Source organism: Mastomys coucha, unplaced genomic scaffold (genome assembly GCF_008632895.1).
Source record: "Mastomys coucha isolate ucsf_1 unplaced genomic scaffold, UCSF_Mcou_1 pScaffold3, whole genome shotgun sequence".
In the NCBI taxonomy this organism is placed as follows: domain Eukaryota; kingdom Metazoa; phylum Chordata; class Mammalia; order Rodentia; family Muridae; genus Mastomys; species Mastomys coucha.
The window spans coordinates 22,689,900-22,702,353 of NW_022196909.1; positions in this window are offsets into that span (position 1 = coordinate 22,689,900).

Below are 12,454 nucleotides of genomic sequence, written 5' to 3' on the forward strand. Positions count from 1 at the left end.
AAGAACTTCAAGTCTCTGAAGAAGGAAATTGAAGAAGATCTCAGAAAATGGAAAGATCTCCCATGCTTATGGATTGGCAGGATTAATGTTGTAAAAATGGCCATCTTATTGAAGGCAATCTACAGATTCAATGCAATCCCCATCAAAATTCCAACTCAATTCTTCACAGACTTAGAAAGAGCTATTTGCAGATTCATCTGGAACAACAAAAGACCCAGGATAGCCAAAATTATTCTCAACAATAAAGGAATCTCTGGTGGAATCACACACATACAAACACACACACACACACACACACACACACAAAATAATAATAATAAAAAAAGGTAAATGCAAATTAAGGTAAATGTCTTTCAAAAGTAGAAGTTGACATTATATTAATTTATATAATATTTTCCAATTTTAGAAAAACAATAGCCAAGCACTGGTGGTGCATGCCTTTAATCCTAGCAGTTGGGAGGCAGAGCCAGGTGGTTTTCTGAGTTCGAGGCCAGCCTGGTCTACAGAGTGAGTTCCACGATAGCCAGGGCTACACAGAGAAACCTTGTCTCAAAAAAACAAAAAAACCCCAATATTCTATAATGTACATATTGTTAATCGATTAAGATGTTTTAAAAGGAAGCGTGAGTAATTATTTTCAGAAAAAATAATATTTAAAAAGCTAAATCATTTATATATTTACATATTTATTAAATTATGTAGAAATATATAAATATATATTATGTAAGTCTTAAGATTGGCATCATTTTAAACATAGTTTTCACATTTGAGCATCAGGAATATATTTTCTAATTTAGAGAGATAATATTGTTTTATTCATATGTGGATTTTAAATAGTTACATAAATCTTGAAAATATATAAAAATGAAAGTTAACTGAAAATTTTGAACAACGTGAGGAAATTGTCTATTATAAATTATTTTATTTCCTTGGCTAATTTGTCAATAATATGGATGGTAGACAATGTCACATAGCTCTCAATATATTCATGGTATCAAAATATATTATGGTATATAGCTATAAGTATGAAATCATTGACTGATAAAATATAGAAAATATTATTTATAAATAAAAATTCCCACTGATTTACGTTTCAATACTTTTCTATCTGACATGTGTTGTGCCTTGTTCACAAGCCCTAAAAGGCCATCAAGGAGTTGACTAAGATGCAGTAGCACTAGAGTCTCTGTACTTCAAGCATGAACTTGGGCCACTCTGCCATCTCTGGCATAGCAGAATCGGAGAGTGAAGGGCCAAGTTCTGAGCAGGACAAGGTATTATAGGAAATGGTTAGCAAGCAGTAAAGGGATTTCGAGCCTGGCACACATATTATTAGGAGGCCATTATGGAATTTTGTAGCCCTTTAACATAATCAGCTGGTGCTGGGAGCCAAACCATAAACTTCTGCTTTCCTACAGATTGGTGGTTGTTGAGAGTGGAGTGCCAGGGGCAGGCCTGTAACCTGGAAATTTGTGCCAAACACAGGTTTGTTGGGAAGAAACCTGGAAATTGATGCTAGACCCCAGCTTGATGGGGGTGGAGTACCCTGGAAACTGGTTCTGGGTGCCAGTTTGTTAGTTAACTTGAGTTCAATCTTAGGTCAGCTTCTCTAAGATGGAGTCTGAACTCAAGTTCTGCTCTCTCACCAGGTTGTTTTATTTTTGTGAGTTTCTTATTATTTTGCTTTCCTTTATTCCTGATGATCATCATTCATTTTGGTTAGATTTTCCTATCTGACAGTTGTTGCTCTCTCCTTGTTATCAGATTTGGAGTTCTCACCCACTTGGAGCAGTTCTGATTCCAAATGTACACTGCTCAGATGTTAGTCTAAAGAGGACTGAATTGTATTGACCAATCAAAATACTCAAGACTCTTAATTAAATGAGTGGTCCAACATTAGGTTGTCTGAGCTGCACAGGTATAAATAAGAATCATGTTTAAAGACATGATTGGACTTTCAAAAGACTCCCTTTGAAAATATGGGAACCTATGTCATGCTACTTTGGTACCGAAAGGGCTGTTAACATACCAATGCTTCATTCATACGACTGATAATATTAGTAAAATATTTAAAACACATAGTACTTATAAGATAATGAAGTTAGCTATATTTTAGTTTAGTAAGATAGAGTTTTGTAAAACCAAGTCATAAACTTTAGTATTTTGTTAAGATAGAACTTGAGTCTCATGTATATTACATGTTGTCCACCACACTGTCACTCAGTGGACTAGAATAATTTCTTCATGTGACTATTCCACAATTAAAATCACCTACTAGTCTATATTTAACTTCCACTTCCACATTGAGAGAGAATATAGAAGGTCAGAAATATCATTAAATACTTATGTCCAAATACTCTTGCCTAGCTTCAGCCACATGGCACTTGGTGACTGTATGGGAGAACAGAAAATGTTGTTTGGCTATGTGTCTGCCTACATGAGAAACAGAATTTTTGATTGCTTTTTGTCTTACATGCTTAAGAACAGCATATCATACCTTCAGGAAACAGATAATGAATCTAAAAGGCACATGTGGTGAAAGAGCAGACAGTGCAAAAATGGGATATTGTAGGAACGTAGACCTGCAGGAGGCTCTGTATTCTAGCTGTGAGCAGGAGTATGTTTGAGAAAGTCATTTGCTGCTGGTTTAGTACACAACCATGAAAACGTGTTACCAGTGGAGGCCCAGTTTCAGTTACGTGAGCTGATTTTTTTCAAAAATGATGTGGAGGGTGTCAGTTGTTTTCTTCCACAAGATGAAGTGGACTTGATTAGAGAACTCTAGAAATAATTGATGTTAGAGGAAATAGTTTATTATAAGAGAAAACCAGTCAACAACACTGAAGAAATATATGATTATGGTTGCTTTTATCTTGTAAGCGTCAATATGACTCATTGATATACAAGATGTGAAATATATATTTCCTAGTGAAAAAATAATGAATGAAAATAACACTGGCACAAAGATATCAAAATCATTATTTTCAGTGTTGGTAGACATATTTTTGTACTACATCACATTGTAGAATACTTCTTTTGTGTGTGTGTGTGTGTGTATAATAAACATAAAGATATAATACATATTTGTTTATATATGTGTGTAATATATATATATATATATATATATATATATATTGATATACTGATTTTATAAAATTATATATGTGGGTGTTTCCTTCGATGCTATTGTCTACTCTGAAATAATACCCAGAGACCTTTTTTTTCTGTCAGTAGGATTTTTTATTAGATATTTCTTTTATTTACCTTTTAAATGTTATCCCCTTACTTAGTTTCCCCTCCCCAAACCCTCTATTCTATCCCCCTCACCCCTCCTTACCAATCTACCCACATCTGCTTCCCTGTCCTGGCATTCCCCTACACTGTGGCATCGAGCATTCATGAGACCAAGGGATCCTCCTTCCATTGATGTCTGACAAAGCCATCCTTTCCTACGTATGTGGTTGGAGCAATGGGTCCCTCCAAGTATACTCTTTGGTTGGTGGTTTAGACCCTGCGAGCTTTGGGACTACTGTTTGGTTCATATTGTTTTTCTTCCTATGGGGCTGCAAACCCCTTCAGCTCCTTTGGTCCTTTCTCTAGCTCAACCACAGGGGACCCTGTGCTCAGTGCAATTGTGGGCTGTGAACATCCACCACTGTATTTGTCAGGCACTGGCAGAGACTCTCAGGAGACAACTATGTCAGGCTCCTGTCAGCAAGCACTTGTTGGCATCCACAATAGAGTCTGGGTTTGGTAACTGTATATGGGGTGGATCCCTAGGTGGGGCAGTCTCTGAATGGTCTTTCCTTCAGTCTCTGCTCCACACTTTGCCTCTGTATCTCCTCTCATGGGTACTTTGTTCCTCCTTCTAAGAAGGCCAAATTACCCACACTGGTCTTCTTGAGGTTCATGTGGTCTCTGAATTGTATCTTGGGTATTCCAAGCATGTGGACTAATATCCACTTATCAGCAAGTATATGCCATGTGTGTTCTTTTGTGATTGGGTTACCTCACTCAGGATGATATTCTCCAGATCTATCCATTTCCCTAAGAATTTCATAAATCCATTGTTTTTAATAGCTGAGTAGTACTCCATTGTGTAGATGTACCACAATTTCTGTATCCACTCCTCTGTTGAGGGACATCTGGGTTGTTTCCAGGTTCTGGCTATTATAAATAAGGCTGCTATTAACATAGAGGAGGATGTCTTTGTTATATGTTGGAGAATATTTTTAGTATATGCCCAGGAGTGGTATAGCTGGGTCCTCAGGTGGCACTATGTCCAATTTTCTGAGGAATCACCAAACTTTCCAGAGTGGTTGTACCAACTTGCATCCCACAGTTGTTGGATCAAGCTCTGAAAATCTTTACTTCAAGGAGGGCAATATAAAACAAAAGGAAGCTTCAAGGGAAGGGGGAAGAGCCCAGGGGCTTTCTGAAGGCCAGGTGGCAATCTTCAGTTTCTGGAACCAACAGTCACAGTGTCTTCCACACCCACAAATATTCTTACTGTTAGACTACACATGTTCTCTCAGGGATGTATGTGTAATCTAGTAATTTTCCTCAAGGATACGGTTAAGGCCATGGCTCCCAGCAGATATTAACCCTCTATCAGATGTAGGATTGATAAAGATCTTTTCCCAATCTGTTGGTTGCCTATGGACAGTGTCCTTTGCCTTACAGAAGTTTTGCAATTTTATGAGATCCCATTTGTCAGTTCTTGATCTTAGAGCATAAGCTATTGATGTTCTGTTCAGGAAAATTTCCCCTGTGCCCATGTGCTATTCCACAAAATAGAAACAGAAAGAACACTACCAAATTCATTCCATGAAGCCACAATTACTCTTATACTTAAACCTCAGAAAGATCCAACAAAGAAATAGAACTTCAGACCAATTTCGCTTATGACTATCAAAGTAAAAGTACTCAATAAAATTATTGAAAACTGAATCCAAGAACACATCAAAATGATCATCCATCATGATCAAGTAGGCTTCATCCCAAGGATGCAGCTATTGTTCAATATATGGAAATCCAACAACATAATCCACTATATGAAAAAACTCAAAGCAAAAAAACCACATGATCATTTCATTAGATGCTGAGAAAGCATTTGACAAAATCTAGCACCCCTTCATGATAAAAGTCTTGGAAAGATCACAAACTCAAGGCCCATACCTAAACATAGTAAAAGCAATATACAGCAAACCAGTATCCAACATCAAACTAAATAGAGAGAAACTTGAAGCAATCTCACTAAAACCAGGATCTAGACATGACTGCCCACTCTCTCCCTACCTATTCAAAATAGTACTTGAAGACCTAGCCAGAGCAATTAAGCAGGTCAAAGGGACACAAATTGAAAAGCAAGAAGTCAAAATATCACTATTTGGAGATGATATGATAGTATACTTTAGTGACCCCCAAGATTCTACCAGAGAACTCCTAAAGCTGATAAACATCTTCAGCAAAGTGACTGGGTATCAAATTTACTCAAACAAATCATTAGCCTTCCTCTACACAAAGGATAAACAGGCTGAGAAAGAAATTGGGGAAACAACACCCTTCACAATAGTGACAAACAACATAAAATTCCTTGGTGTGACTCTAAGTAAGCAAGTGAAAGATCTGTTCAACAAGAACTTCAAGTCTCTGAAGAAAGAAATGGAAGAAGATCTCAGAAGATGGAAAGATCTCCCATGCTCTTGGATTGGCAGGATTAATATAGTAAAAATGATCACCTTGCAGAAAGCAATCTAAAGATTCAATGAAATCCCTATTAAAATTCCAACTCAATTCACATAATTTGAAAGAGCAATTTGCAAATTCATCTAGAATAACAAAAACCCCCAGGATAGCTAAAAGTATTCTCAACAATAAAAGAACTGGCAGAATCACCATCCCTGACCTCAAGTTGTACTACAGAGCAGTAGTGATAAAAACTGGGAGACCTAATTTTCTTATGGTAACAATTACCAAAATATACTGCTCAGATATTATGTAAGAAATAATTTTACCTAAATGACCAACTAAACTATATTTCTATCTCTATCATCAATATCTATATCATCTATATCTATCTACATATATGAACAGAGAGATGAAGTAGAAAATATTTAATAAGATAAGCAAGATTCTATTATTTTTAAGAGAATATGAAGCTGTTTTAAATTTAAAAAATAAGTTAAAGACTAAGGAGTGAACATTGACAATGGCACAATAACAGGAGAAATCTTAGCCAAAGTGTTAAAGATTGATTAGCATGTTCAGATCCACTTTGGGAATGAAGTTACTGACTTAGAAATTTTTTTTATTAGATGTTTCCTTTACTTACATGTCATACAATATCTCCTTTCCCAGGTTACCCTCCAAAAATAAAATAAAATACAATAAAAAACCAAACCAAAACCAAACCCCTGTTCCCTCTCTCCTCCCCCTGCTCACCATTCCACCCCCTCCTGCTTACTGGCCCTGGTATTCCCCTAGAACCTTCACAGGGCCAAGGGACTCTCCTCCCATTGATGACATACTTGGGTATCCGCTGCTATACATATGCTGCTGGAACGATTTGTCCCACAGTGTTTACTCTTTGGTTGGTGGTTTAGTCCCTGGGAGCTCTGAGGGTACTAGTTAGTTCATATTGTTGTTCCTCCTAAGGGGCTGCAAGCCCTTTATCTCCTTGGATCCTTTTTCTAGCTCCTTCATTGGGGACCCTGTGCTCAGTCCAATGGATGGCTGCGAGCCTCTGACTTAGAATTTTTTAACTTTTGCTTTGCTAAAGGTATGGAAACATCCAAATTTATATACATTGAGGGTTTCAGTTCAAGTGGTTTCACCTGATGTTTATACCTTTCTCCTGCCATTTAGTTTATAAATTGATTTGAAGTGATTTCATTATACCTTATTGGCACAGAGTTGGTTTTTCAAATGTCTATAAGTCATTTTATCCTTGAAATATCTCAGTTAGTATATTGTGAAAAATAACATTCTCTTAAGCATCACATATCATAACCTTACTTAACACCATTTTGTCTAGCAAATTAACCAAAAAAAAAATAATAATAATTTGTAAATTGTTGGCCAACATTTTTTCAAGAGAGTGAGATATTGCATAGATGGATAGATAGTTAGACTAATAGATATAAGATAGACATAATTTTTATATAGCTTAAAATTATGTGTAGGTGATAAAAGACATATGTGTGATAGTAATATATGATAGACTCAGGTAGATAGATATTAAATATATGATAGATTAAATAGATAATGATATAGATAGATGATAGATAGATAGATAGATAGGTAGATAGATAGATAGATAGATAAAGATATCTTTCAGCTTTTATTATTCAAATGAATCAAAATCACACACTAGAGAAAATGCCCAGTGACTTGCCCAGAGGCCGATATTATGGAGTCATTTTCTCACTTTACATTTCTTCTTCCCAGATGAGTATGGCTAATGTCAACCTGACAAAAACTAACCATCACACTGTGGTTTTGTTCAGTGAGCTTGATATGAAATAAAACCTTTCTTTATTTTTTCTCTTCAATTCATATGACAGGTTGTGTTCCTGATAACTTTGGAACTAATTTTGAAAATTACAGGAGTTGCCATAGCTATAGATAGAAGATAATTAAGTAGATAGATGAAAAAAAGATACATAGTGTATAGATACAAACATACTGTATTAATGACACTTCAAGTAGTTAGCGTAGAATTCATTTACACAAAATATCAAATTACTTCTAAAATGGAAAAATATATTAAAACTTCAGTTTGACCACACTTAAAAGAAAATGGAAATACAACCTGTTCTGTAGATTGAAGTGAAAAAATAATGAAAGGTTTTATTTTATATCAAGCTCACTGAACAAAAATACAAAGTGATGGTTAGTTCTTGTCAACTTGACACCAGCCATATTCTTCTGGGAAGAAGAAACATCAAGTGAGAAAATGCCTCCATAATATTGGCCTCTGGGCAAGTCATTGGGCATTTACTCTAGCATGTGTTTAGAATTACAAATATCAAAGTACTTCTAAAATGGGAAAAAAAATATTAAAACTTCACAGTTTGACCACACTTAACACTGATTAATTATCTCTCTTGGTTTGAACATAATCTGGTTACTTCACCTTTGTACTTCTATTTAGTTTGTAAATTGAGTCAGAGTGATTTTATTATGCCTTATCGACATAATGTTGAAATGACTGATAATTGGGCACATGAGGGAATCTTAAGTGCTTTATAGAGAGAAAGTAAAATTAGTACAGCATGTGTCTGTAGGCTCCCATGGTTTTTAGTGTAAAGGCTCTTTAATCTTGGAAACCTCACAGTTTGCCCTCCTTCTGGAGAAAGGACAAAATAAAAGGACGGAACATTGTTTACACACAGATGACCAGGACTTGTGTCTGAAGTCCTATGTCACTGCCTGCTTTGTCTCATATGCCCATTAACAGATGTAGTGGCAATCAACTTAGCATAAGTCAGTTTCTATGTGCTTAAAAGCCATGGCAAAAATCAACAATTGAAAATACAGGGACACACCTTCATGCCATGTAGGGAAGGTCACCTCAAAACTCCAAAATTTTTGTTCATTGTTTTATCATAATTTCAGGAAAACAATATAGCACACATTGTATCAAGTTTAATTTGAGTATTTTCAGGAATAGCTGTTAAGTATAGGTGATTTTTACAAGATAAATATTTTCATTAATGGTTTATTTGTATTAATGTCCAATATTTATATATCTTAAGGAATTATTATTCCTATTTTATATTCATTCCTTATCTGTTTATTTGCACTGACAAACTACATACCAAACTAAGCTCAGACTCTGCCTCAAAAATATTCAAACTTTATAAAGTAATGCCACAATGTGGAAAAACAGTAACATCCCATTCATTTTTCTATATCTTTTGAATTAAGAAACATTTTTAAGATACGTATTCTGATTGTGAGGATTTCATTCTTAGCAGTTTGAGCCTAAATCATTAATCAAGCTTGTCCATGTTTTGGTATAGAGACTATTTAATATCCCTCCTTATACTTAGCAACCTCTATAAAGTGGCTCAAGCCAAATAATAAATTGCACATCTGAAAAATATACAACATCCTTCTGTGAATACCGTGGATGCTTCTGAAAGTTTCTGTTGAATTCCCTTTTCTCAATTTTTGCTAACATTTTAGGTTACTCTATCAGGTAAATACAGGGATGATAAATGTTAATGCAGATTTATCAAATGACAAATTATTTCATTTCTTGTATTTTATTATGAAATATAGAACATTTTGCAGTTGTTTCTAATAAATTATAAGCTTTTCATGAGCTATTTAGTCTATTCTGTTTCAGAAGCTATAAGCTACTATGGGTAGTCCAGCAGAGGTTCAAGGCAAGAATAATGCTCATTGAAGTGAAATAACAATAATGACATTGGAAATTAAAGTAGGAATCTAGTATTTAGAACTTCAACAACACATTATTTAAACTTCAACTAAGATTTCACTATAGCCAAAGATTCCTTACATTTTTGAAAATGGGCTATTATCTTGTCGATTGTATTTAGATTCCAGATTGTCTTTCATATTCTGTAACCCTAGAAACTCTTCTCATGTTTCAGATTGACTCCATTATTTTTACACATTTTCTGTTCTAAAATATACAAAAATAGCTTTTCTCAAATTTTTAACAATATACTATTAAGTAGCAATAGTTATTAAATAAACTGAAAATGAATATTGCTATGGGGTTTATATTCAACAATAATAATCATATTCTTAATGTCACCTCATAAATCTTGACATATGTATTTGTGACAACTACTGAGTCAGGACAAACATTCTACTTTTCAAGAAAAATTATTCTTTCCAAGATAATGTATTCATGGGCAAAACACAGAAGACTGGAGTTTAGGGGAGATCAGTCTTACAGGGATTGTTGAAATGCAATACACCACTCATCTTCTGTTCAGCATACCATTTCAAGAACAGCTGTGAAGCCTAAAGCTTGAGAGCAAGGAAGAGGAAACAAAGAGTTTCGGAAAAACTGAAAACATTAAAATGAGTAAGAAACAGAAGTGATCTCACTCCTTTTATATCCATGCTTATTTTACAGAAAATATTATAGGGAAAGGCAAATAGATTGTACATATAATAGCTTGGTGACTTTTCTCTACAGCATATTATAAGTTCTAGCAATATATTGAACAATCTTTAATCAGGTACTGGCCTGTGGATGCTATTCTGTGCCTAGGAAAGCATAAGTTTCTTATTTAACATAAACATAAATGTGTGTGCGTGTGTGCGCAAATAAAAGCAATGCATCAAAATTTCAAGAACTAAAATCTATATACCCTAATAAAATTCTACTATACAGTAGCTATCCTGAGGTTTTGAAGATTTACGTTGCATTTTACATGTTCACTATGAAATATATTGTCATGCATTTATCCAATAGAAAAAGAGATGACTAAAAATATTTACATAGTTAAGACAAGCAAAGCAACTAATTTTATATCCCCATTTATAACTCCTGTGCATTGCCTGCATTAAGACCTTCTTCATATTTTTACACTTACATTTTCATGTTTTCATTTCTTCATGTAATACTGTACCCACATTTGTAATTATTTACATGTATACACAAATTTTTGCCTACATTTCACATATAAATGTTCACATTGTTTCTTCATTCTGAGACTGTGTGACCTTGCTAAATGTACGGTCTAAGCCTATTCATTTTCTTGGGAATTTGTGATTATATTTTCCATTAGAGCTGAACAGATAGCTTTGGGTCATTTAGAACTCTTGACCAGAAAACATAATACTCCCATTTTTGCCATCAAAAAGAAGTCAGGGAAATATAAGTTTCTACAGGTTCTGAGAGCCATTAATGAACTATGGAAAAAATGGTGACCACTCAAGCGGGACTGCCTCATCCTAGTGCTATCACACTTAAGCACCAGGTGACGATCCTAGATATTAAGGATTGCTTTTCTCCAGATCCCTTTGATTCGCCAGATAGAAATGCTTTTGCCTTCACAGTATGGGGACCTAATATGGAGGGCTAAAAGATATCAGTGGAGAGTCCTGCCTCAGAGCATGAAAAATAGTTTGACCATGTGTCAGCTATATGTGGCTGAAGCCATACACAGAGTATTCAGGGATGTCCTTGTCGTCCATAGCATGGATGATAGTATGATTACAAACCCTAGCCTGCCAGATCTTGAAAGGATGTCTTTTCAATTGTTGCTTAACTTGGAAAAACTCAACTTGAAGGTTGCTCCCAAAAAGATTCAGAGAGTTCACTCATATGCCTTCCTAGGGTTTCTATTTCTGACAAGATTAAGTTCCTGGCCTTCTCCATCTTAGCCAAAGAATCCTACTCCTTTATGGAACTACAATTGTTGTGTAAACCTGTTAACTGGCTCACACCTTTCCTTCCTATTCTGGACCAGGAAATGAAAAACCTCTTTTCTCTCCTGTAGAGGCCTAGTAGACCCCTGTTACATCCCCTCTTCACTTCAATCATCCATCAGACTCCTGACAGCCTCTATTTGAGGGCTAACACGTCAGAGCTAAGACAGATGCTCTCTGTTGACTGTCTTTGAAGAAGCCGCCTGACCACGCCTACCACCTGAATACACCCATCGCCTGAGCACACCCACTGCTTGAGTATGCCAGCCCCCTAAAGATCTTCTGAACCTGGAAGACTTTGGCACCTGAACTTTCTTTATAGTTAATCCAGAGACTTGTTATCAGTTTCCCCTGTGATTATAAAAACCTTTGTTTGTTCTCAGTAAAGTGGAGCCTTGATTGGGATGCAACTTGGTTTTGAGTTTTCTCTTGCATTTCAAACCCTCTCTTTCAGGTCCTTTATTTCCTCCTAACTGAGGAGAACACCCCGTTTATGAAACTGCAGGCAGTTTCAGACCTCCTCCAGGGTTAATATGCGAGGCTAGCAATCTACTACAGAAAGTTATGGCACACCTTTCTATATCAACTCTCTAAAGGCATGATCCAGGGAAACCCTCTTGGCCATAACTGTGTGGTTCCTTTGGGGGGAACCAAGAGTGTTATGGGATAAAGGGGACTCTTATGTGGTTACACCAGGCTCACTCTGATTTACTTAAGGTTACCTCAGAGTTTGAGATTGCCTTCCATTTTGCCCTTAAGGAGAGAGGTTTAGAAAGGAGAACTTATAACAGGAAATGAGACAAAACAATTCTACCATTCTTCTTAAGATATTCTCAATCATAATGGGCAGATTCCATCAGCTTTCAAGAAATAGTGGCATGTTGAACAGGCTTGTTGGATAACCACATGCCACCAGACAAGTATTGTACCACTTTGTCCCAGCTGTCAATTATAGTTACTCCACATAGCATGCCTAGTTCTCGCCCCAACCCAAGACAACTATGGCTTTTCATGATGATGATAATAAAGCCAAATA